The sequence below is a fragment of the Microtus ochrogaster genome, linkage group LG4 (assembly GCF_000317375.1).
Source record: "Microtus ochrogaster isolate Prairie Vole_2 linkage group LG4, MicOch1.0, whole genome shotgun sequence".
In the NCBI taxonomy this organism is placed as follows: Eukaryota; Metazoa; Chordata; class Mammalia; order Rodentia; family Cricetidae; genus Microtus; species Microtus ochrogaster.
In genome coordinates this window covers 2,088,669-2,112,772 of record NC_022030.1, presented here as the reverse complement: position 1 = coordinate 2,112,772, position 24,104 = coordinate 2,088,669, and the positions used below count along the sequence as shown (strand labels likewise).

Here is a 24,104-nt window from a genome sequence, read left to right as displayed (position 1 = left end):
CTCCTTGATCCCAGACGTCTGCGGGGAACGTTAATCTTTAAGTGTCCCCAGATGCCAGCCTCTGGCGGGGCCAAGTGTTTTTTTTTTTTTTTTTTTGCTTTGGTGAAGTTAGAAGAGCTCTCGCCCACAGTGTGTTATTTTGGAGAGTGGTCTCTGTGTGTAGCCTTCGGTACAAACTGAGGAAGCCCGTCACCAAATCTCTTCATTTCAGTAAATCTCTGTCACCTTAACAACATTCCCTGTTTTTTAAAGGTCCCTGGGTGGGTGGTAGGGAAAGTGGGACCTAGGGGAGTTGTGTATATGTTTTCATCTTTCGCAATCAAGGTTTTCTCTGTTACTTGAACTTTCTAGCATGTGAAATGTCTGGTGAGCAGAGCTGTATGCTCTTGTTATTGAGATTAACCAAAAACAACATCAACAAAACTTCTGTCCCATTTTTCTCCATCTTTCTTCAGCCCTTCCTGTTTTTGTAATTCTTTAGTGGGGTATGCTATCTCTGTATTCTTTATAGTACTGAATTGACAGTTTTTTTAGCCTACCCTGTCAGACATCCCTATGGGTTTGAGGGAAACTTGATCCGTTTCTTGGCTGTGGGAGATGGGGTTGAGAATTCTCAATATTTGTACAGGTTTTCCTGGGGGGAAGAGTAACGGATAGTACCATTCAGTTTGTTTGCAGACTCCTGCTACGAGAAATCTCTGATTTGCCCTTGGCAGTCACTGATGGGGGCTGCATTGAAATAATCCTGTATCTTGGTAAGGGCCAGAAAGTCTCTCATCAGGCCGCTAGTTTGACAAAACCTCTAAAGAGAGAGGCTGTGTCACCTGTCAGGGATAGGGTGGTCATTTCCACAATTCAGTTTGAGAGCCACTGGCAGACGTCTGCGTGCTTTGGAGAACTGGAGGAGTAGTAATGGCTTAGAGTAGTGGCGTGGATTTTCGCTAATTTACTCCTATTCTCTCCTCACTTTGCAGGAAGAATTCCCTCTGAAGTCAGTAGTGGTCTCGTGTGCAGACTGACTGCTGAGGACAAGAGGTTGCCCACTAATAGGAGAGGACACTTTCTCTCCTTTGAAAGCACCTCTTCCCCCGCCCCCAAGAAAGACCTATCATAACAGTTCTTTAATCCTTTGCCTCTACTAGAAGTAGGACACTGTGTGCAAGAGAAAAAAAAGTATGGGTTGATTGAGCTATAACACCCCTCAAAGCTTTTGGACTCTAAATTAGGTGGGGGTTGTTTAAAAGAATCAAAAGCGGTACCATTATTTAACATTACTCATCTTAATAGATTTTTCAGTGACATGTTTGGTATTTCTGTAAGAAATGTAAACTGGTATGGGGTACTTCATAATAATTGATTATGGATGTTTAAAGTCCGAATTTTTAGGTCCAATTAGAAAGAAGCCCATTTGGAGCTTTTAGGGGAAGAATCTGAATGGATGTCTGCCACCCACCCCAAAATAAGTACAGATAGAAAAGTAAGGAACTCAGAAGTCTTGCTATACCTTGAGAAATGGCTTCAGACATTTTGTTCATCAGTGTTTCCTGTTACATGAGCATCTGGACCAGGGAGACCCAACTTTAGGTTTGTGAGAGCCTACCAGCTTAGCTTTGCTGACCTGAGTTGGTGAGCGTGGTGTCTTCTACTTTTTAATGTAATGTTCTCGTGGTTTACCCTTTCCAAATTACCAGTTCCGAAGATTTGAGTTTAGAAACATATCCGGTGACCAGAATGTAAGAAATAGATATTTAAAAATCAGAACCACATCCACGTGGGCTACCCAAACCCATGCTTTCAACTAAAAATACTTACAAAGATGACAAAGCAGTCTTCAACCAAAATATTTATCGGTAAATTTTCTCTGTAACTAGTAATTCTGTCTAGTTATGCTTAACATTTAGTCTGCTCTGAATCACCACCTCATGTTGCTGTGGCTGGTGACCTACAAAGGTTGTATCTTTGCCATTTTGTTTAGGAATGTGGGGTTCATATTTTATGTAGTTGAGGGTTTGATTTTTGCTTCTGTTTCCACAGTAAAGCCTGGACTTCTTCTTTATTTGAACTGAGGTAGCTGTGGGTCGACATTTTTAAAATATAAATTGCTAGTTTTTTTTTTTTTGTTTTAAGTAAGGCAACAGAAGATTTTAGAGATCAATACCAGCAACTGGCATGTTGCCTTTCTGAAGTCTGTATTGTTTGTTAGAGAAAACAAAGGAAATGTGCCTATCTCCTCCGCCCCACCTCTGTTTAGAAACAGTTCCAGTGGACTTGCTTGCTGTTTTTTCCAGATTGGAGTTGCTGTACCTAACCACTGGGTACTCTTAGTAGATTTAAATACCTCGAGTAAATGTTTATTCTGGCTTCCATAGTCAGCAAGTACTAGCCAAACCCTAATTTACTGCTCTTTTATAGAATCTTGGAATAAACCTCAGGGCTGAACTTTTAGCAGTCAGCAAATCTAGTGTTAGCCCCCTCCCTTCTCCCCTCCACACAGACCTTTCTGCTTCTTTAGAAGATACCAGTAAATAGGGGATTTGTATGTGATTCCTTCACAGATTGCAGACAGAGCATCCTTTGGGAAGGCCATATTTTGGCATGAACCAGTAACTTGATATTCATAAGATTTCTATGATTTGTCTGTCTGGGAAGTGTCCCAAACTAAAATCTAAGATGGAATGAGTGCTTTGTGTCATAGGGATATGGCCACCACAGTACCTATTAGTAGTGTGGTTGCTTAGAAGTCATTAAAAAAATACTGTCTCCAATGTATCTAGAAACAATTGACCATTTGGGGTAGATTTTTTTCTGTAAAGTGTGTGTATTTGTGTGTTTTGTATGAGGTAGAAGGGAATATACATATACACAACACACACATTTTACATGTATGTGTTAGATGGGGAACCTTTATATTATACTCACTAGTTGAAATATTAATTCACTGTCCTTTTTACATATTTTTTAAAGGTTTATTTTATTTCGTGTGTGTGATTATTTTACCTGTGTATATGTATGTGTGCCATGTGAGTGCCTAATGCTCACACAGGCCAAAAGAGGGTGCTGGTTCTATTGGCACTGGAATTGCAGGTGGTTGTTAAGATCTGCAGGAGCTGGAAATCAAACCTCGATCCTCTACAAGAGCAGCAAGTGCTCTTAACTGCTGAGCCATCTCACCAGCCTTGAAAGTATTTAAAAAACAAAACAAAACACAGGGTCTGCAGCGGTTTGGTGGCACATGCCATCCATCCCAGCACTTGGAAGGCAGAGGCAGGCAGATTTCTCTGCACTCAAGGTTAGCCCGGTGCACGTTGTGAATTCCAGGACAACCAAGGCTACATAGAAAGGCCCTGTCTCACCAAACAGAACAAAAAAGATAATTTAAACAAACAGCAAAAACCTAGAGTCTCGTCCAGTTCAGGATGGTATTGAACCTACTAGATGGCTAAGGTTAGCTTTGAATTCCTTGTCTCCATCTCTTAAGTGCTGGCATTCCTTGAAAGCTTGGGTTGACTTGATAGAAATTGGTCGTAGCTTAGGGAGAAACAACATGTAAATAACAAAGAGAACTTGCTTTAAAAAAATCTCTGGATATAGTTTCCCCTTGTTATGATTGGCTTTGGATCTGTGTAAGTTTTTTTAATGGGTGTTTTCCATGTCTAGAATAATAAATCATCTATACAATATACACTGTTTTCCTGGTTTGAGGAATAGCATTTATTTTAACAAGAGTTTTTTTTTGGGGGGGGGAAGTGAGAGTTTTTTTTTTTTGAATTTTCCTATCAGTACATTTATATTCTTCTGTTTTTCCCCCCTCAAGATGGACTAGAGTTAATTTCATATTCTCAGTACTGTTAAGTATGTTTCACTTTTTAAAAATTTTTTTAGCATGTTTTTCATTTAGCACCCTTTAGGTGTCTTAAAACATGGCATGTAAGAGGAGGCAGAATAGAGAAAAAAAATAGCTTATAGCTATCTTTTTCAAACCCTAAATTCAGGTTTCCAGATCTCTGGATGCACTTTGGAGCTGAACCCATCAGACTTAACGACAGTGCTGAGTTTGCTCATTTTTGTAGAGTCACTAGTGTTTGACCAGTATTCCTTTCATTAGTTTGAAGACATTCAAATGTGATTTATATTTTGCCATTGTTCTTTGTCCCCCCCCCCTTTTTTTTTTCAAAAGAGGCACACATACACGCACTGACCCTAAACTTGGTCAGAAGGAAACTTTGACATTTCTTAATTCACATTCTTGCCCTGAGGACACAGAGAAGGTTAGTGAGAATGTGTTTGGAGTATGCTTCGGACTCTAATAAGTCAAGAAGTTAGGTTATGTTTGGGTGAATGAGTACATGAAAGAGGTTACTGTGAGAGGTGAGGGGCACACGGAGAAAGATAAAATATGGATATGAGATTATTTGGCAGGGTGAATGAGAAAAAAAGTTTCAAATTACAGATCTACTTGAGTCTTTGTTTTCTAAGTAACCATTACAGATAAGGTTTCTGACCTTGAACTTGGAGCAGTGGAGGGGTGGAGGACATTGAGCACCGGTTACTTGTTGCTGAGGATTGAACCTAGGCTGCACTGTAGCAGCAGAGCAGTGTCCCCAGATCTAGTTCTTAAATGTCAGATTAGGAAATCAAAGTCTTCCGAGACATCCTGTTCCCTCTCTGTTATGCTATTGTACTTCGGTCACTTATTTTTTTCCTTCCCTGCTTGATTGTGCTTACTTCCTTTCCATTGAATTCTTTAGGTGATCCCTTTTGTGCTGTTGTCAAGGTGAAACTGAATTCTGATAGACAATCTAAGCTGCTTACATTCTTACCTGTGAGCTTAATGCCTGCCTTTATTTCCTTAGAAATTTCCCATGGTAGAGTTGTTGACTAGAGAGGGTCACTAACAAGTTTGTGCTGTTTGGTGTTGGCTAGGCTGCCACTCTGCCAGGGACTTTGAGCAAAGAATTTCACAGAGGTGTTTCTTTAATGGTGATTGTGTGTGTGTGTCTGTGTGTGTGTGTGAGTGAGTGTGTAAAAGTCTTACTTATCTCATAGAGTGATAAGAGATTAGATGAACCAGTGTCTATAAAATGCTTCACATAATGCCTGACGTCTTTGAGAATTGTTAGGGTTATGAAAAGACCCAGTGGGTTGCATGTGATTTTGTGGTAAGCACATTTTTTTGCAGTAGTCAGGAACCAGTTATCTGTGTGGAAATGCAGTCTGATATGAGGCTAGAATTTCCTATGGCTGAAATCCCTTTTTAAAACTATTTTTAGTACGGTATCTTTAGCATTTTTGAACTTTTACAAAATTATTGACTTAATCTTGTCCATTTTTTTTAAGTAATGTACAAGGTGGTAAGTATGTAGTAAAACTCTTGGGATCTGGTTTCAACAATTCAGGGAGAATGTAGTCTTTTTGTAGTGTTGCCATAGGTGACAGTTCCTGAGTAGAAAATGTTTGCATATGCTGTGTTACGACATCTTTTCCCTGTAGTTGGAGTTCACTTGTAACAAGGCTCATAGTAAGCGGCTGTTTTACTGATTGTTTAAACTCTGGCAAACAACACAGTAAAATGTAACCTTTATAAATCCAATACATTGTTTTATGTGTGAAATATACCTGCAGACATATATTTCCTCATATAGTATAGCGTTTAATTTTAATCTAACATAAATACCTTTATTTTGGGTAGGAAACTTGGAGGGTGGTGGCAACCCTGGATCCATACTCCTCTGGCTGGATTGTCAGCCAGACAGGGTTGCATTGTATTTTTGCTAATTCTTTCTTGTCTCAGGTTCCTCCATTTCTTTTTTATTTTACCCCTAAACCAGTGGTTCTCAACTTTTCTAATGCCCTCACCCTTTGATACAGTTCCTCATGTGTGGTGACCCCAGCCATAAAATTATTTCCTTGCTACTTCACAGCAGTAAACATGCTACTGCTCTGAGTTGTAGTGTAAATATCTAATATGCAGGGTGCGTGGGGCAGGACCCACAGCTTGTGTACCAGCGCTCTAGACCATTTCGTTCCCGTGCGCTGGGTAAACTGCTGAACACTAAGTTTATTCTCCATTTATTGAATAGCAGTTGAAAAGTGGAAACCGCCTGGGTCAGTGTGAACATAAAGCAGCTGTTGCTTGCAGTAGGGCTTTCCTCCTTGGTAACAGTCATTCTTGCCTTTCCCTTTGTGACCGTAACTTTTGGGTCATCATCAGGGTCACGATAGACGTGTTCTCCCTCTGCTTTGACTCTAGACTTCCTCATCTACTGTTAAGCAGTTGCTTCATTGTCTAAAGCCTAGTTTTAGACTCCCATAGCCCGCAGCTGGGCCTGATTTCTATATTATTTGTTTTTTCAGCATGATGTTCATTTCATCCTTTCTGTTTCATTGTGCATCATCCTATCAGGACAGACTCAAGCTGTAAAGTCCTAGGGATTTTGAAGAAAGGAAAGGAAAGTGGAAGCTTTTATTGGCAAGCAGTATTGATAGACCTTTTAAATGCTGAGAAAGAATGGGGTTTGAGGACTCACAGAAGGTAGAGAAGTGTGTATACCATGTAAAAATGGTCACCAAACAAGTCTGACCACCTCTTGCATCTCTGGGCACAGTGAGCTAATCTTGGTTGTTTGGTCATTTTGATCATTACCAGATGTCACAATTGTATTTTTTCCTTTTGTTTTCAGTTTTAGATGATAAGCACTATTTTGTAACCTTAATTGGACACCATCATTATGCTAAACATTTCTCAAAGTCACAGGGTTGTTCATTTTTATTTATGTTCATGATTGGTGTGTGTGCACGCCTGAATGTTAGTGTGTTCACAGTGCTTGTGGTTGTCTTTGGAAGTCAGAAGATGTTGTAAGAGTCCCCTGGAACTGCAGTTCCATATTGTGAGCTGCCTAATGTAGGCATGAGTGGTCCAAAGTGAGGCGCTCTACAAGAGCAGTAAGTTTTCTTAGCTGCTGAGCCATCTCTCCAGCTCCAGCTGCTTTGATTTCTTAATCAGAGTGCCAAAGTTTTAAGTGGGAGGCATTGAGACAGGATCTCAATGTGTAGCCCACATGGAGTTCAAACTAATTTTGTAGTTCAGTCTGGTCTCAAACTCTTTTATGTAGCCCAAGTTGTCTTTAACTTGTAATCCTTCAGCCTCAGCTTCCTGAGTGTTGAGATTATAGGTAGGTATATACCTACTGTGCTCAACTAGTCAAGTGTCAATTTAATCAATGTCATTTTTTATTTTTTTAAAAAAAGATTTATTTATTTATTTATTTATTTATTTATTTATTTATTTATTTATTTATTATGTATAAACATTCTACCTCCATGTATGCCTGCGTACATACCAGAGGAGGACGCCAGATCTCATTACAGATGGTTGTGAGCCACTATGTGGTTGCTGGGAATTGAACTCAGGACCTCTGAAAGAGTAGCCAGTGGTGCTCTTAACCACTGAGACATCTCTCTAGCCCTCAAATGTCATTTCTTAAAGTTTTATCTTATTTTTTTATTTTACATGTATGAATGTCTGCCTCAGTGCATGTCTGCCTGGTTCTTGTGGAGGCCAGAAGAGGATGTTGGATTCCCTGGAACCAGAGTTGTAGACAGTTGTGAGGTACCATGGGTGCTGGGAATGGAACCTAGGTCCTCTCCAAGAGTAGCAAATGCTCTTAACCATCTCTATTCTCCCAGGTGTCAATAATTGAAGTTTTCTTTGGATCAAGATCCAATTAAGATTTGAACATACAGTTCATTGATATGCCTATCTGCCTCTTTCTTATTTTTCCTCTCGCTTATTTGTTGAAGAAGCCTAATTTGTTGTCCTGAGTGTTAACCACAGCTTGAATTGTGCTGTTTTCGCTGTATGTAGTAACCTATTCCCGTGCCCTGTATTCTCTTTTGATTTGTTATTAGATCTAGAAAAATGATCTGATTTTTCTTTCTTTTTCCAGTTTCTGTACAATTATTCCCTAAGCATAGGGAATATTTGACACATGTTGCTTAAAGATTTGTTTTTACATTTATTTATATGTGGGTTTATGTCTGTGTAGGTAGGTTTGCATGAACCATGGCACACCTGTGGCCATTACAGGACAGTTTGTGGGAATGAATTCTTTGTGGGTTTCAGGGGTAGAATTCAGGTCCTCAGACTTGGTTGCAGGCACTTTTACCCCCTAAGCGGCTTTCCTGGCCAATACCTTCTGGGGCTGTCATAGAATAGACAGGTTTGTTTGGTCTTATGGGCTGTCTTGTTTTTTCTTTTCTTGGTTCCATTATAAGTAACCAAGGGCAGAACCATCCACAATCAGTGGCATGTTAGAAAAGAAAGAGAAGTTCCAGAAAACTAAACCAGAAAATAAGAAGGCTGTTTTGGACTATATTTTTGCTGGTTCGTATCCTTAATCCTTTGGAATAGCTGGTATGCAGTTCATTTCACAGAGAAGGTCAGGCTTGAAGATTGAACGAGTTATTCAGTTCACTCCGTGTACATGTTGGCCGAATGTTAGTTTTGTACAACAGGGCCAGTGAGTTACTTGATGCTGTTCTTAAGAACTGGACTTCATCATGGAGCCTGTTGGCATCTTCAGCATCTGTTTTTTTGGAGGAGATAGGCTTGTTTTTTGGCTGATTTTGTGCCCCTCATTTCTTCCCTAAGATGTGATCTTGAAGCTCTGAGTATCGAGTATACCATGACTGAGCACTAATCTGGATTGTGTGGTTTTTACTCTTACTGTGATTGAACCCAGGGCTGCATGCTTGCCAAGCACATGGCAGAGCTACATCTCCATACTCAAGTGGGGAATGACCTTCATCTTGCCTTTCATGTGATGCTCCTCATCTGTTTTTCCAGTGTTAGCAAAATGTGCCAGAGTTTAAAACATAAAAATAAAGTGTGACTTTCTCCCCTTCCCAACTAGCGTTTCCTTTCATGTGGTTTTACACTTTTTGCTATTTAATTCACAGTGGACACGGCACTCCCTGCAGTACTTTCACGTGATTTCGGAATACAGGGAAACAGCAGACAGACCAGTGCTAAGTCTTCCTGACGGCTCTCAGCTCCCTGGAGGCCACGGCTTTCCATACTTCTGATCTTGTTTTCTTCTGTATTTGGTCTCTAAGTAACACAATTTTCTTGTTTTTTGAGTTTTGAAAAAATGATGAAATACTTTTCATTTTATTATTTGTTAAAGACTTGTGTATTTTTTAAGGGGACAGGACATGCTGGAAGTCAAGAATTTGGTTTCCCAGGCATTTAATAATAGCCACTGTCTGGTGTCCTCGGCTCATGTGGAGGTATTTTTGTGCATGAGTAGTTGCTTCAGTTGATGCTTCATTGCCGGAGCAGCTGTCTTGCTGCTGTCTCGCCACTCCAGTTTCTTGCACATATAAATAATAGACCTATTTGCTTTACATTTTGATTAGAGTTAGCTTGTGTTAATCTGTTTTCATACAGATCCACACTCTTTCCATGCTTCAACTTAGATTAACCATGTAAAGTGCTTTGATTATACTGCAAAAATACTTTCTCTAAACAGTCTATTATATTTTATCCTGAAGATTGTTTTGTTTTTGCTTCGTTTGTTTGGTTTTCTTTTTTTGGTTTTTCCAGACAGGATTTCTCTGTGGTTTTGGAGCCTGTCCTGGAACTAGCTCTTGTAGACCAGGCTGGTCTCGAACTCACAGAGATCTGCCTGACTCTGCCTCCCAAGTGCTGGGATTAAAGGCGTGCGCCACCACTGCCCGGCTTGATTGGTTTTCTTGATATCAGCTATTCTGGAAACTATAAAAGCCCTGAAATTGTGGCTGGAGAGATGGCTCAGAGGTTAAGAGCACTGATTTCTAGAGGTTCTGAGTTCAATTCGCAGCAACCAGATGGTGGCTTACAACCATCTATAATGAGATCTGGTACCCTCTTCTGATGTGCAGGCATAACATTATGTATAATAAAATTTAAAAAAAGTTAAAAATATTCCTGAAGTTAGACTCAAAAATAATTTTTGATTTCCATCTGAGATTTGTATGTGTGTGTGCAGGTGTACATACATATGCGCATGTGGATGGGGTCACTGTCTTTACTGTCAGCGTGCATATTAGACCGGACTGGACAGGGAGCTCCAGGGACCCACCTTTCTCCCAGTGCTGGGATTGTAAATAGGTGTTACCAGATTTGGATTTTGTGTGTGCTGGCGATTGAATTTAGATCCTCAGGCTTGCACAGCAAGCTCTTAACTGATGTCTCTTTCCCTTCCGCCATCCTTTCTGGGCTTTTTATTTCTGGAACCTCTGTATTTTGGGGAATTTCTAATCATCTTTCTTCCTGGGTTCTGTGTCTTCTGTGCTTATATCTGTTTCTTGATTTAACTCTGAGTTCACAGGAAATTATGTAGCAGTTGTTCAAGAAGGTGTAAGCGTGAGGGAGGTCAGTTTAAGACGCCGGTGTCATAAAGTACTCTTCCATTTTCAGTTGGCGGCTTTTACGTTTGGCTTGTATAGATTTCCAGGCTGGAGATTGCTTTCCCACAAAGCTTGAAGGCATATTTTGCAGCCCTTCAAAGTCTGTATTAACTCTGTTTTATACCTCAGGCCCTCAGAGGTACCTGGAACCTACAGGCCTAAGGTGCTTGGGACTTCAGCTGTTAGTTCCTTTTGGGTTTCCCCAAAACAGTAATTCAGGTTACAATTTCAGGCATTTTGCACATTTGCTTTCCATTTCCCACTGTTCTGTTTGCTTATCTTTTCTTATGCCCCCCTTCCCCCCAATTTGTTTTGCCCAGCTGGCCTTGAACTCTTAGTGGTTCTCCTGCCTCAGGCTCCTGAGATTAATGCCCAAACCTAGCTTTCCCTCCTGTTTTTAACATTAGTTTTCTTTTACTTTTATTTCTTAAAAAAGAAAACAAACTGTCTTTTTTCATTTTACATAGCAATTCCAGTTCCCACTCTCTTCCCTCCTCCCATTCCCTCCACCTGATTAAGAGAGGATAAAGCACAGAGTTTTAGGTAAGGTCCAAGGCCCTCCCTACTACCTCTAGGCTGAGCAAGGTATCCATACAAAGAGAATAGGATCCCAAAAAGCCAGTACAAACAATACGGATAAACCCTGGTGCCACTATCAGTGGTCCCTCAGTCTGCCCCAGTCATACAACTGTCAACCACGTTCAGAGCAACTAGTTTGGTCCTATGCTGGTTCCTTCCCTGTCCAGCTGGAGTTGGTGAGCACCCATTAGCTCAGGTAGACTGTTTCAGTGGGTGTCCTCATCATGGTCTTGACCTCTTTGCTCATATTCTCACTCCTCCTACTCTTCAACTGGACTTTGGGAGCTCAGCCCAGTGCTTTACTGCAGGTCTCTGCCTCTGTTTCCAGTTGCTGGATGAAGGGTCTTTGATGATATCTAAGATATTCATCAATCTGGCTGCAGGGCAAGGCCAGTTCAGGCACCCTCTCAGCACAAACACCGAGAGCAGCAATAAATAAATGGGACCGCTTAAAACTGAGAAGCTTCTGTAAAGCAAAGGACACAGTCAATAAGACAAAAAGGCAGTCTAGTGATTGAGAAAAGATCTTTACCAACCTCACATCAGAGGACTGATCTCTAAAATATATAAAACTCAGGAAATTAGACATCAAAATTTGAAATAATCAGTTAAAAAATGGGGTACAGAAATAAACAGAGGATACTCAAGAATCTCAAATGGCTGAAAGACACATCCTTAGCCATCAGGGAAATGCAAATCAAAAGGACTCTGAGATACCATCTTAACACTAGTCAGAATGGCTAAGATTAAAAAAACCCACCAATGATAGCTTATGCCTGAGAGGATGTGGAGTAAGGGGAACACTCCTTCATTGCTGGTGGGAATGCAAACTTGTACAACCACTTTGGAAATTAGTATTGCAGTTTCTCAGAAAATTGGGAATCAACCTACCTCAGGACCCAGCAATATATACCCAAAGGATGCTCATTCATACTACAAGGACATTTGTTCAGTTATGTTCATAGCAGCATTATTTGTAATAACCAGAACCTGGAAACAACCTAGATGAAGACTGGATAAAGAAAATGTGATACATTTACACAATGGAGTACTACTCAGTGATAAAAAACAATGACATCTTGAAATTTGCATGCAAATGGATGGAACTAGAAAAAAAAACATCCTGAGTGAGGTAACCCAGACCCAGAAAGATATGTTATGTACACACTCATAAGTGGTTACTAGCTATAATGCAAAGGATAACAAACCTATAGTCCATGACCCTAGAGAAGTTAAGTAACAAGGTGAACCCTAAGAAAAACATATAGATCCACCTGGAAAGCGGAAAGAGACAAGATCTCCTGACAAAATGGAAGCATGGTGGTTGGGGGAGAAGGGAGGGCAGAAATGGGAGAGAAGGGAAGCGGAGAGGAGAACTTGAGGGAAGGGATATTCGAGATGGGCAAGGACAGAGATGAGAGCAAGGAAAGAGATATCTTGATTGAGGGAGCCATTATAAGTATAGCAAGAAACCTGGCACTAGAGAATTTCCCAGGAATCCACAAGGATGACCTCAACTGGTTTTATTTTTAAGGAAGTAGAAATTAACCTATGTTCAATTGTCTGGATTTATGGTTTTGTATTTGTTAAAAATAAAATTCAGAGGATTATTGTGGTACTTAACACAAACATATTGCAGCCATAATAAAACTATTTCTTTTTCTATCCATTTGCTGACTCTGTGTGTAAAAGCACATAGAAACATCAGGTAAATGAGTCAATAGAGTGCAGGACTGATTGAACAGAAGAGCACTTCTTAGAAGAGGTCAGGACACTCATTTATACCATACAGGTATGTTTCCTGTGGTAGTTCAAGAATTAGTTTGATATAAACTATTTATATATGATATAATTATATATCTGAAGTAAATTTAACAAAACACAGTAGCCACAGATTTAGTGAATATGTACCTTTCAGAAATGAGTCTTATTTTAGAATAGTAAATTCTTAATTTGCCTGTCTTTAAACGGACATATAGTGCCATATGTAAGTCTGAATTTTATCTGCGCATTAGAACAACTGTACTGCAAAGTGAAAAATCTTCATTGCTAGGTAAGGTGTAATTAGGAGGATTTTAAGTAATGTGAATATGGATGTTAAGGATGTATGTGAGTAGATTTTGGAGATGTTGAGGTGTAAAAGGAATCCTGAGTAAAGTTGTAGAGTAAGAGTGTCTATATGGTCCAGCCGTCTAGGAAGAAGAGCTAATAGCTGCAAGTGTGTGGTTCATGTTAAGTTGCCCAGTGGGTGTAGAGGTTTATAAATAAATTTAGAGCCTATGTTCTGTATCAGAGAAGATATTGCAAGGGTCTCATAACATGGCCAAAGTATCCCAAGTGCCGTTGCCATATCCTGTAGTTGATTTCCTTCTGTAGATGGAGATGTTTATTAATGCCATTATCCCACAGCCTATCTCTTCATGTGACATCTAGAATCCTCCTGAGACATGCTATCTCAGACACATTCAGCCACTGTTCTGAGGAGCGTTTTATTGTCCAGGTTTCATAGCTGTTAAGAAGACAACTCAAGAGCAGGGTATCATATACTTGTCATTTTGATGTTACTGTTATGTCTCTTGCTGACCAAACCTTTGCTAATGCCTGGAACACAGCCCCTGCAATCCCTATCTGCCTCTTGATGTCTGAAATAGTTCCCTCCTTTTAACTGAGGTTTCCTCCCAGATAGACAAAGCTGACTGTTTGCTTGAGGTTCTGATTCTTTATTATACTGTTAAAATCCTTGTGAGCCCTTCCCATATGTTGTATCTCAGTCTTCTCGATGTTTACTTTCATGCCAAGGGTTTCATTTACTTTCTTCCATCACTCTATTTACCATGGCCTGCAACTCATTTGGACTTTCAGCAAGTAGTGCTGTGTCATTGGTGAAATACAAGTTTTGATTTGCACACCACCTATCTGCATGCCTATCTGATGTGAATATATGTTTTATTACCATTGGTTAATAAAGACGCTGTTTTGGCCAATGTCTTAGCAGAGTACAGCCAGTTGGAAATCTGAACAGAGATATACAGATAGATCAGGCAGAGCCACAGAGACGCCATGTAGCTGCCAAAGGAGACAACAGGTGCTGGAACCTTGCCTGATAGGTCACAACCTCATGGCGATACACAGAATAATAGAAATAGTGTAATTTAAGATGTAAGAGCTAACTAGGAGTGCACCTAAGTCATTGGCCAAGCAGTATTGTGATTAATATAGTTTCTGTGTAATTATTTGGGTCTGGGCAGCTGGGGAAAGAACAAGCAGTCTTTGGTTACACCTATCTCTGCATTCTCCAGGGCTGTTGTGATTATTAATTCCAGGAATGTATTAAAGAGTAGTAGAGGACGCATCTACAATTGTTTTAAACTGTTCACCTTAGTTCTCCACAGACTTTGACCCGATGCAAAGGTATCTTTATACTTGAAATGACCAGCTGGGTCCTCTGGAAACCTGGGGAATTTAGTACATGGGTAGAAAGAGGTCCAGCAGGTCGACAAAGGCTACCTCACACAAAGGAAGAATCCTGGTCAATTGTCCTCACCAACTCAGACCATGAAACCCTTGCAGCTCTTACTTCATTGCTATTAAGTCTAACGAGGAAGTGGATGCACAGATTCCTGAGGTTAGAAATGCATCGCAGGGCTGGGTTATAGCCCAATGTAGAGCATTTGTCTAGTGAGACCCTTGTTCTGTTGTGCAAAAGAAAAAAGACGGGGCATAGTGGGCATGTTTACAATTCTGTCACTTAGGAATGAGAAGATGGAGGCAGAGTTCTATTCACCTTCTCTTTTATAGTGTGTGTGACATTAGCTTTGGCTGCTTGAGATTCTACTTTAGGTAAAAACAGAACCCTTCAAAAAATCACATTGGGTAGGTTCCAAGAAAGAATTTTTTTGGTCATGCTTTCATACAATTCTTTTTTTTTTTCTTGGTAATAGTTCAGTTACGTGCTGACTGTGACAGACTTTTCCAAGTGTTTCCCTTCTCTCCTTCCCACAGCATCTCCCTATACAGCCCAGATTTCTGGCTCAGTCTTCTTAGTACTGGATTATAGGAGTACCCGGCTTGCTTCTTTTATTCTTCTCTTTAGTGTCTATTAATTTTAAAGTTAGTTTTTTTCCCCAACAGAAATTCTTAGAACATTTTGTCATTTGACTGTAAGGATTTGTTTGTTTGTTTGTTTGTTTATTTATTTATTTAAAGTTCTGTTCAGGAGATATGACAGGTAAGGAAAGCAAGAAGCCGGGAAGAGGTTAAGTGGAAGTCACTCAGTGGTTCAGAAATGGACCGACAGGCACGGCCAGTCTCTTATGCTTACAGTTGTTCCTTCTTCGTTGTGCTCCTGCTCCTCATAAAGTAGCTAATTGGAATTTTCCTGGAGACCCAGGAAGCCTGCCAAGTTTTGTAGCTAAAGGGATGTCCTGTAGCTTTTATATATTTGCATCATGAACCCTGAAGGTAGACAGACTGAGGTCTTCCAAAAATAGCTCAATAAATGTGTCAAGGTTTTGAAATACTACTGAAAAAACAAGGAAGTCTAGTGCTGTGGGGGTTATTCGAAAATGATGCCAAATGCTTTCAGAAGTGTTTGAAAAGCAAACGCGGCCCTGGTTGTATCTAGACAGTGTTCATAGTCTGCCGAGGCTTTGGGAGCCTGTATTTATTATGATACTCTGGTGCTTTTTTTTTTTTTGGGCTTCTAATCTGCTTAAGCGCTTCTGTAGTAGAAAGAAAAGCAGCTAAGTTAATGGTTTCCTGGAAAAGTATCCTTGTAATTCACTTCTTTTAATGAAGAAAAGAAAAACTTTCTCTCCTCCATAAACTAGATAAAAATTATGTGTAGGAAAAGTTACGAGTGTCAGGTAATGATTTGAGCCTGTCTAAAGAAGAAATCAAGATTTCCCTATATCCTTGTAGCCAGAACTGGTTTTGGATCATGGCCATTAAACTCAAAATCAGTAAAACTTATGTCTTTATTTTCCTAATGCCAAGCATGTCTGTTTTAAATTAGGTACATATGGGAATGTGAAAACACTGGTTTCTCCCTAAGTGCCCCCACCTTGAAACAGGAAGCAAATGAGGTCTATGGAGGGAGGGTGTTTTTAACTTCTGCAAAGGGCTGTCAATTTGGTGCATGTGCAGTGCAGATGTGACTTTTGCCTGACGGTACCAGTTCACTTTCATCCTTGGTGCTATGAGCTTAAAAGACTTAGGGTAGATTCTAGACCATTCTATGGATCTGTGACCTGCGTGTTACCTGTTCTGTGCAACACACAGGACAACAGTGGAAGATGGCTTTCCTTTTAAGAACTTTTTTCTTTGTATGTCTGTATGTAATTTTTTGAAGCCATTTTTATTTTTTAAAAAACATCTGCTGGCCTTCTTTAATTTGGAGGTAGTACCTGGCATAACATTATCAGTTATGGAAAAGTGATGCCTTTTTGCCTGAGGCACTCTCATGACAGTCTCTGGCCTCTAGCTGAGACTGGCTTTGAACTCCTGGTTCTCCTGTTTCCACTTTTCCAGTGCTGAGATTTTAGACGTGTGCCGACATGTCCTTCTCTGCTTCCTTTTTGCATTCTGTTTGGAAAGTTTACAGTATGTTTAGGAGTAGAGCGAACTATAATAGAGAGCCCTCAGCAGTTAGCAGTGCTAGCCTGGAAGTGTTTCATGTGTATTTCCTCTCCATTCCCTGACTCTCACCACTGCCTACCCATAATATTTTGAAGCAAATCCTAAACATCATACAGTTTCTTATGTAAATAATGTGGGGAGCCCTGTTATGTACTGCATGGTATCCAAGGTTCATGTTCATAACGGATTCTTTTTTGCATTACTAAGTAGTTCATTTATAACATATTTAGTTGTCATGTGTTTGAAATAAATATCTGAGTATTGTCCTTGTCACTGAAAGCAGGTTTGTTCAAATATAGCATTGTGTATGCTTTAGTCAGTACTAGCAATGGAACAGACTACAGTACAGAAGAAGTAAACCGTGTCAGAGAAATTCTCACTGATCTCCAAGACAAAGCAGTTGAGATCTAATTGTAGTGTATGTTTCTCTTTGAGACAGGGTCTCTGTGTACCTGACTGTCCTGAAACTTACTATGTAGACCAGGCTGGCCCTCAAATTCACAGAGATTGTCCTGTTTCTTTTCCTTGGCACAGAGATCTTTCTTGTCTCCCAAGTCCTGGTATCAAAGTGCACTACCATACCTGGCCATTTGTGTAGTCTTTTTTTTTTAATTCCTTTTTTTTAATTCTCACATATACATTTTCCTGACCGAAGGGCCATACCCCCCACCGCTAGTACATTCTTAAGGTTATGTTGATGTATATACATACTCTGTCTGGCCCCAATTTGAGTTTATTTTATATTTCCCCCCCTTTTCTTCCTTTCTTCCCTTCTGTCCTTTGATGGTCTGTGGTTCCTGTGAGAACTAAAAGAAATGAGATACTTTTCTTTCTGTTGGCAAAGGTTTTATGTTTATGTTTGACTAGCATTGCTTTTCTTAACTAGTAAGTGGGCTTTTTATGTTGAAAGTCACTTTATATTAGTGTGCACTGAAAGTTCCATGTAATGATAATCTCTTAGTAAAGGCATTGAATCATGAGCACTGATAAAAGATGGCCTTGCTTGATCCTTCCTGGGTGCCTGGCATGACAGTTTGACTTGATTGATTGAGTCCTGTGGTAACACAGTTTGGTAGAAATTGTTTGTAGCATGAATAATAAAAACCCAGTGCCAGATACTGGGGTTCAACTTGAAGATCAAAAAAAGCAAAACAGCCAACCACTTAGAGAGACCTTTTACCTCTACCCGATCTTCAGACTAAAAGGGCAAGATACCTCTACCAGAAACTTAACAGAATTAAGAATTCTTGGGGTCATTCTGTTGATTAAAGACAGAGCAGGGCTTTGAACCTGGATGTTTAGGTCTAGGCCCTTCTGTTCTAAATACTGTCTTGTATTATCCTGAAGACTGTAAGCTCCTTCAAAGTTGTTTGTATTTGTGCTCCTCCCACCCTCAGCCAATACTGCTTTATTGCAGTAGGAAATCATTTGATCCCTGGAGGAGAGTTTTTATCAGCAGCTTGAGAGCAGTTGAGATACGTCACTTATTCTGTGACTGGTTTGAGTTAGGACTGGGAAAGTTATTCAAGCAGGCAGAGAGTTGTTGGTGACCGGTAGTGTCTACTTTTGTTTCTCTTTTTTTCTGAGACACAGGGTCTCAGTGTGTGGTTTAGGCTGGTCTTGCACTCATAAATCATTCTCCTGCCTCAGCCCCATAAATGCTGGGATTACATGCACCCAACTTTTACCTTTAAAATACATTTTTTTTTAGTTTACATACAAGATAATGGATTTCATTGTGACCTTTCGTACAACTGTATCGTATTTTGTTTTTATGCCCATTCCTCTTTATCTTCCACCATGGAAAATAATTAACTGCATTCATCATGCAGTGTCATGGGTTTTGTAGACATTTTTATTCAAGCACCTTGGCCATGGGCTTCATTCGATATATCATGTATTTTGACTTTCCACTACCTTCCTTACCTAACCCGGACCTTCCTATTTCTCACATATTATCCCTTCTACCTTTATGCCGTGTGTGTGTAAAATCTTGACTTATTTACAAATAGTTTTAAATCAGAATTCTATATTCAAGAGAAACTTGATCTCCACTTTTGTCCCTTACTCCATTACCCTAGCTGATCCCCACCCCCTGAAATGGAATGTGACAAGTCACAAAGACAAAAAGACCCTGGTGAAGGCAGTAGCCGAAGGTACTGGTAGATGGTGAGAACTTGTCTTCAGTTGGGTGCTTTTATTTTATGTGTTGGAGTGTTTTGACTGCATGTATGTCTGTATATCACATGTAGTCTGTTCGTGGAGACCAGAAGATGGCGCTGAAACCCCTGGGACTAGAGTTAAAGACAGTTGTGAACTGCAGTGTGGGTACTGTGACTCAAATCTGGGTCATCTGAAAGATCAGACAGGTCTTTCAATTGTGAGCCTCCTCTCCAGCCCTCTGGTTTTGTTACTTCTTAATACCACCTAGGGAGTCTACCAGAACCAGTTGTAAGGATGCTATGATTCCTTCCTTCATTTTCTGAAGTCAGCCTAACCCAAACTTCCCATAAAAACAGATGGAACCACTTACAGATCTGAGAAGGGAATCTCCTCAAACAACACATCCAAACACAAATTACATAAGAGTTTCTAGTCTAGGTTTGCTTTCTGAAAGCAAAGGGAGAAAGCACAGCTGCCTTAATAGTCCTGTGGCCCACAGACCTGGCTTGCAGTTACAGCAGTCTCCTCTCACACAGTGACAGGGATGGTTCAGTTTTGTTGCTTAAATTTCCCACCCACCAAGGAAGTATCCTTAATTTTTTCCCCTCTTCTTTCTTGGCAGTGGGAAGTAAAAAGATTAAAGTGTGAAGAAGACAAGTTAGGGAGCAACCAGGATGTGTAAAGAAATCAAGTAAATTTGCTCTGCAGTGAGCCTCTGAAGGGCGTTGGTAGCCTCCATCCCTCCTTCCCTCCCTCTCTCTGTTCCTCCCTTCCCCTCCCTCTTATTTTCTTTCCCTTCCTTCATCACTCCCCACCCTGTTTCTTTAACTGGAACGTTGCAGATACAGAAATAGAGAAGACAGTAAAGTGATGGACATCTGTGCCTTCATCCCCCGCATGTCTCCTGATGCATTTCTGAATTGGGATGGGGCTGTACTGCTGTCCATTGGAATCTTTCCCTGTTCCGTCTGTTATCAGACTTGTGGCACAGGGCATATCCTTTTTCTTTCTTATATCAATGCTGGTATTTTTTGCTAGTTCTGTTATGTATATTGGTTGTCTCATTTTTAGGTAGCAGTTGAAGGGATTTATATGGTAGATGAAGATGATGTAACTATGCCTTCTACTGTATTTCTTTTTAAAACAAGTACTTTTTATAATAGTATAAAAAAGCATGGAGGAATGAATCTCACCATTTTTCATCTGATTATCAACATAATGACTAATCTAGTTTCTTTTCTGTGGCATCTAATCCACATGTCTTCCCCTAATTCTGTACTAGATTATTTTAACACACACACACACACACACACACACACACACACACACACACACACACACCTCAAAACAAAAAATGAAAAAAAATACAATATTTACTTTTATTTACTTGTGTGTTTATGTGTGTACGTGCTAGGTGTATATGGGTGTATATGGATGTTCTCAGACGCCAGAGATGTCTTCTGGAGTTACAAGCATTTGTGAGCTGATAGGGGTTCTGGGAACCAAACTCAAATCCTCTGAAAGAGCAACTAGGGCTTTTAGCTGCTGAGTTATTTCTCTAGCACTTGTGCTGAATTATTGTAAAGTAATTATCAGACATGATTGCACGTGCAGGCGCTCTCTCTTTGTCTCTGTCTCTCCTTTTCTTTCTGTGTCTCATTTTTCATTTTCTGAGATAGGGTTTCTCTGTTGTGTAACCCTGACTGTCCTGTAACTCTCTCTTCATTGACCAGGCTAGCCTCAAACTCACAGAGATCCACCCGCTTCTGCCTCCTGAGTACTGGGATTAAAGATGTGTACCACCATTGTTTGACTTTTTTTTGTTGTTGGTTTTAAATCTGTGATGGATAAGTACCTAAAAAATTAAAGCCACAATTCCATAATTACATCTAAAAAGCTCAGTTTTAATTCCAACACTTGGGAGGCAGAGGCAGGCTAATCTCTGTGGATGTCAGGCCAGTGTGTTCCAGGCTAGCAGAGCTGCATAGTGAGATGACAACCTAGCTCAGAAAACAAGAAAAACAAACAGACAAACAAATAAACAAAAACAAAACCAAAACAGCAATAGCGGCAAAAATCCCCAAGCCACTCAAGCTTATAACAAATAACAACCCCCACACCTAAAGAGCTTTAATGTCATCAGATATTCAGGGTCCATATTTGTCAAGTTGTTTTAAGTCTTTTTTTGTTATTCAAAATGGCCTCTGAATAACATTTATATTAATTTGATTGCTGTGGCCCTTGGATGTTTTTGTTTTTTTTTTTGAGTCAGGGTTTTTCATCCTGGAAATTACATGTAAATCTGGCCAGCCTTGAACCCAGATCCTCCTACCTCTGCCTCCCAAGTGCTGGGGGATTAAAGACGTGCACCTGGCTGGCCGTTGAGTATTTTAATATGTGGTTTATTTCTTTCTTTTCTTCAGTTTGTTGGAACTTCTTTGTTCTATGGGAATTTCTGTCTCTGTATTCTTGATGCATCAATGTCTGTGGTAATGCTTAATATTTTTGTGTCTTTTGTATTCCTATAAATAATAGCCTAGACTTAGTAAGATTCAAGGCTAGTTTGTGGGGAGGGATGTGTGTGTGTCTGTGAGTCCTTCATTCTTTCATTTATTTTTTATTGCCTCTCATCAGGAGATACTGTAGTAGGGCTAATGACATGGTTTGCCCACAAACCTGATGACTTAAGTTCAATCCCTGCAATCTGTTTGGCAGAAGGAAAGTGACTCTGACCCCCACACATGCACGGTGGCCATACAACACCGCACACATACACAAATCATTATGAAAACAAAAGATAACTCTTGTGGCTGGCTGTCTTTGGGATGAAGATGGATCAGGGCTTTACTTGGATATATAAGAATTTCTATCAGGCTTACCTAATGGTTTTTAGCAGTCATTGGTAAATAACTAGTTACTTGGCTACATTATGTGCTTATATTACTTTCAAGTGTGTTTTTCACTCAATTAAGCTATGGAGCTGAAAGCCTTTCATCTTCACATCTTTATTATGTATTTGTGAAAAAGGGAACTTCACATTTTATCAGCGCACTGCTGTTTTTATAATAGCCAATTGGCAGAAATTCTCTAATATCAAGTTTATGGTATATTTAAATATCTCTAATCATTCCCATGATGTTTTTTGTAGTGTGCTTATTAAACCAGGATTTTGCAAAGGAGCACTTGCCTCATTTAGTCATGCCTTTGCCATTTAGTATCTTTTAGTTTGAAATCGTTTTGTTCCCTTCTAATTTCATTACTTTTTCACTATGGGAACTTGTTAGAAAGATGTAATTTCACCTAATCTCTCCTAAAACTTTCTTTTTCTTAATTGGTTTTATTGTTTCTATGTTGAATTTAGGTCATTCCTCTAACACCCCCCCCCTTTTTGTCAAGTAAGTTCTATCTGTAGAATGGATTGAAATAATGTTCAGAATAAACATTTCAGTAGAGTATTTAATAACCAGACACAATGCATCATAGCAGGATCCATGCAAATCTTTATTAATAAAGCTGGTTGACTAAGGTGATGATAGATTTTTTTCTGTTGTGAAATCATGTTTTTCCCTTTGGTCAAATTGGCATGTCATCTGGAAAGAGTGAAATTTTGGCAATACATAAGTGTCTAGTTCTTTATCCAACATCTACCTAATATAGTATTCATTGGTAGTTTCTCTTACCTGAGTCATTTATCTTATTGAAATTAGCAAAAGTTTTAAAACAGGATTTTTAAAGAATCTGAGTCAAAATACGCAAACTTGTTATTTTGGTCATTTTTAAACATATAGTTCAGTTTTAAATTTTTTGTGATCTTCATAGCACTGAAATGGTATATTCTGAAATAGTATTTAAATGCTTTAAAAAAAAGATTTATGTGTGAATGTTTTGCCTTCATGTATGTAAGTGCACCCACCATGTATGTAGTGAGTGGCGGTCAGAAGAAGGTGTCAGATCTCCTGGAATTGAGTTACGGGTGGTTGTGAGCTGTTGGCACTGGGAACTGAACCCCAGTCCTGTGCAAGAGCCGCAAGTGCTATTCAACTGAGCCAACTCTCCATCCATCCATCCATCCGTCCGTCCGTCCATCTATCTGTTTTTTTTAGACAGGGTTTTTTTTTTTTTTTTTTTTTTTGTAGTTTTGGAGCTGTCCTGGAACTCACTCTATAGACCAGGATGGTCTCAAACTTACAGAGATCCACCTGGCTATTCATTTAATCTTATTTGCATGCTCTTTGCTGAGTAGCTTTCCTTTATCAATGTGGACTCTGGTTATCATCAAATAATTTTAAAATATGAAATGCGGAGTAAATGTTTGCTTTATTACAGTTCAGAAGAAAACGTAATAGTTATACCTTTTTCTTTCTTTTTTCTGTGCTAACAGAGAAAAGGTTTTCATCCTTAAATGTCCCCAGCTGCCAATGTCTAAAGACTTGGTCTACAGCCTGTAGTTTGTGGGGAGGAGAACAAGTGGTCAGGGGGATGGTGGGACCTGACAGACAAGTTGTGGGAGGACTTGCTCTTGCAGGTATTTTTGGGATCTCAGTTTCCTCTCACTTTACTCCCTGGCTGCCAGGAAGTCAGAAGCTCTGCTCTGTTGTGCTCTTCTCACTGTGGTATGTTACACTTCCGGGGGCCTCGGAATGATGGAGCCTGCTCACCATGGACAGAAACCTTAAAATCTGCAAGCCAAAATAAGCCTTTGATCCATACAGGTCGGTTTGTCTCAGGTTCTTTGTCACAGCAGTGGAAGGCCAACGGAAACAGGGGGTTCCTTTTTTTTTTTTAGTATCTTCATTGATTTAAGAATTTTTGTGGGCGGGAGAGATGGCTCAGCAGTTAAGAGCACTGGCTGCTCTCTTGAGTTCAATTCCCAGCATCCACATGATGGCTCACAACCATCTGTTATGAGATCTGGTGCCCACTTCTGGCCTGCAGGCGTTTAGGCAGGCCGAACAGTTTTGAACTGGGAATGGGGCCTTTTGGTTTGCTGGATTACAGACTGTACCACTCACTGTGCTTGGCCAGTCCCTCTTTTGTTCGATCTTCACATTCCCTCAGTTTGGTCTTTTTTTTACTTTATCCTATCAAGTTTTGAAAACAAGGAACTTATTTGAAGAAAGTAGTGTTTTTTATGTTTTTATATTTGAGCATAGCATCAAATCCCCATTAGCTGTAACACAAACTGGTCTGTAATATAAAGAAAGTGTTGTGAAGCAGAACGAGAGCTTAATGTCATGGCACTAACCATTCGCATTTAACAGTAGACGAGTTCCAGG

At 39.8% G+C, this 24,104-nt stretch overlaps 1 protein-coding gene across 1 annotated transcript in view; it reads left to right on the top strand.

The window, feature by feature from the left end:
- Positions 1-24,104, top strand: part of Epb41l2 (erythrocyte membrane protein band 4.1 like 2) — a 187,812-nt gene that overhangs the window by 758 nt on the left and 162,950 nt on the right. The gene's annotated exons all lie outside the window — the stretch shown is intronic.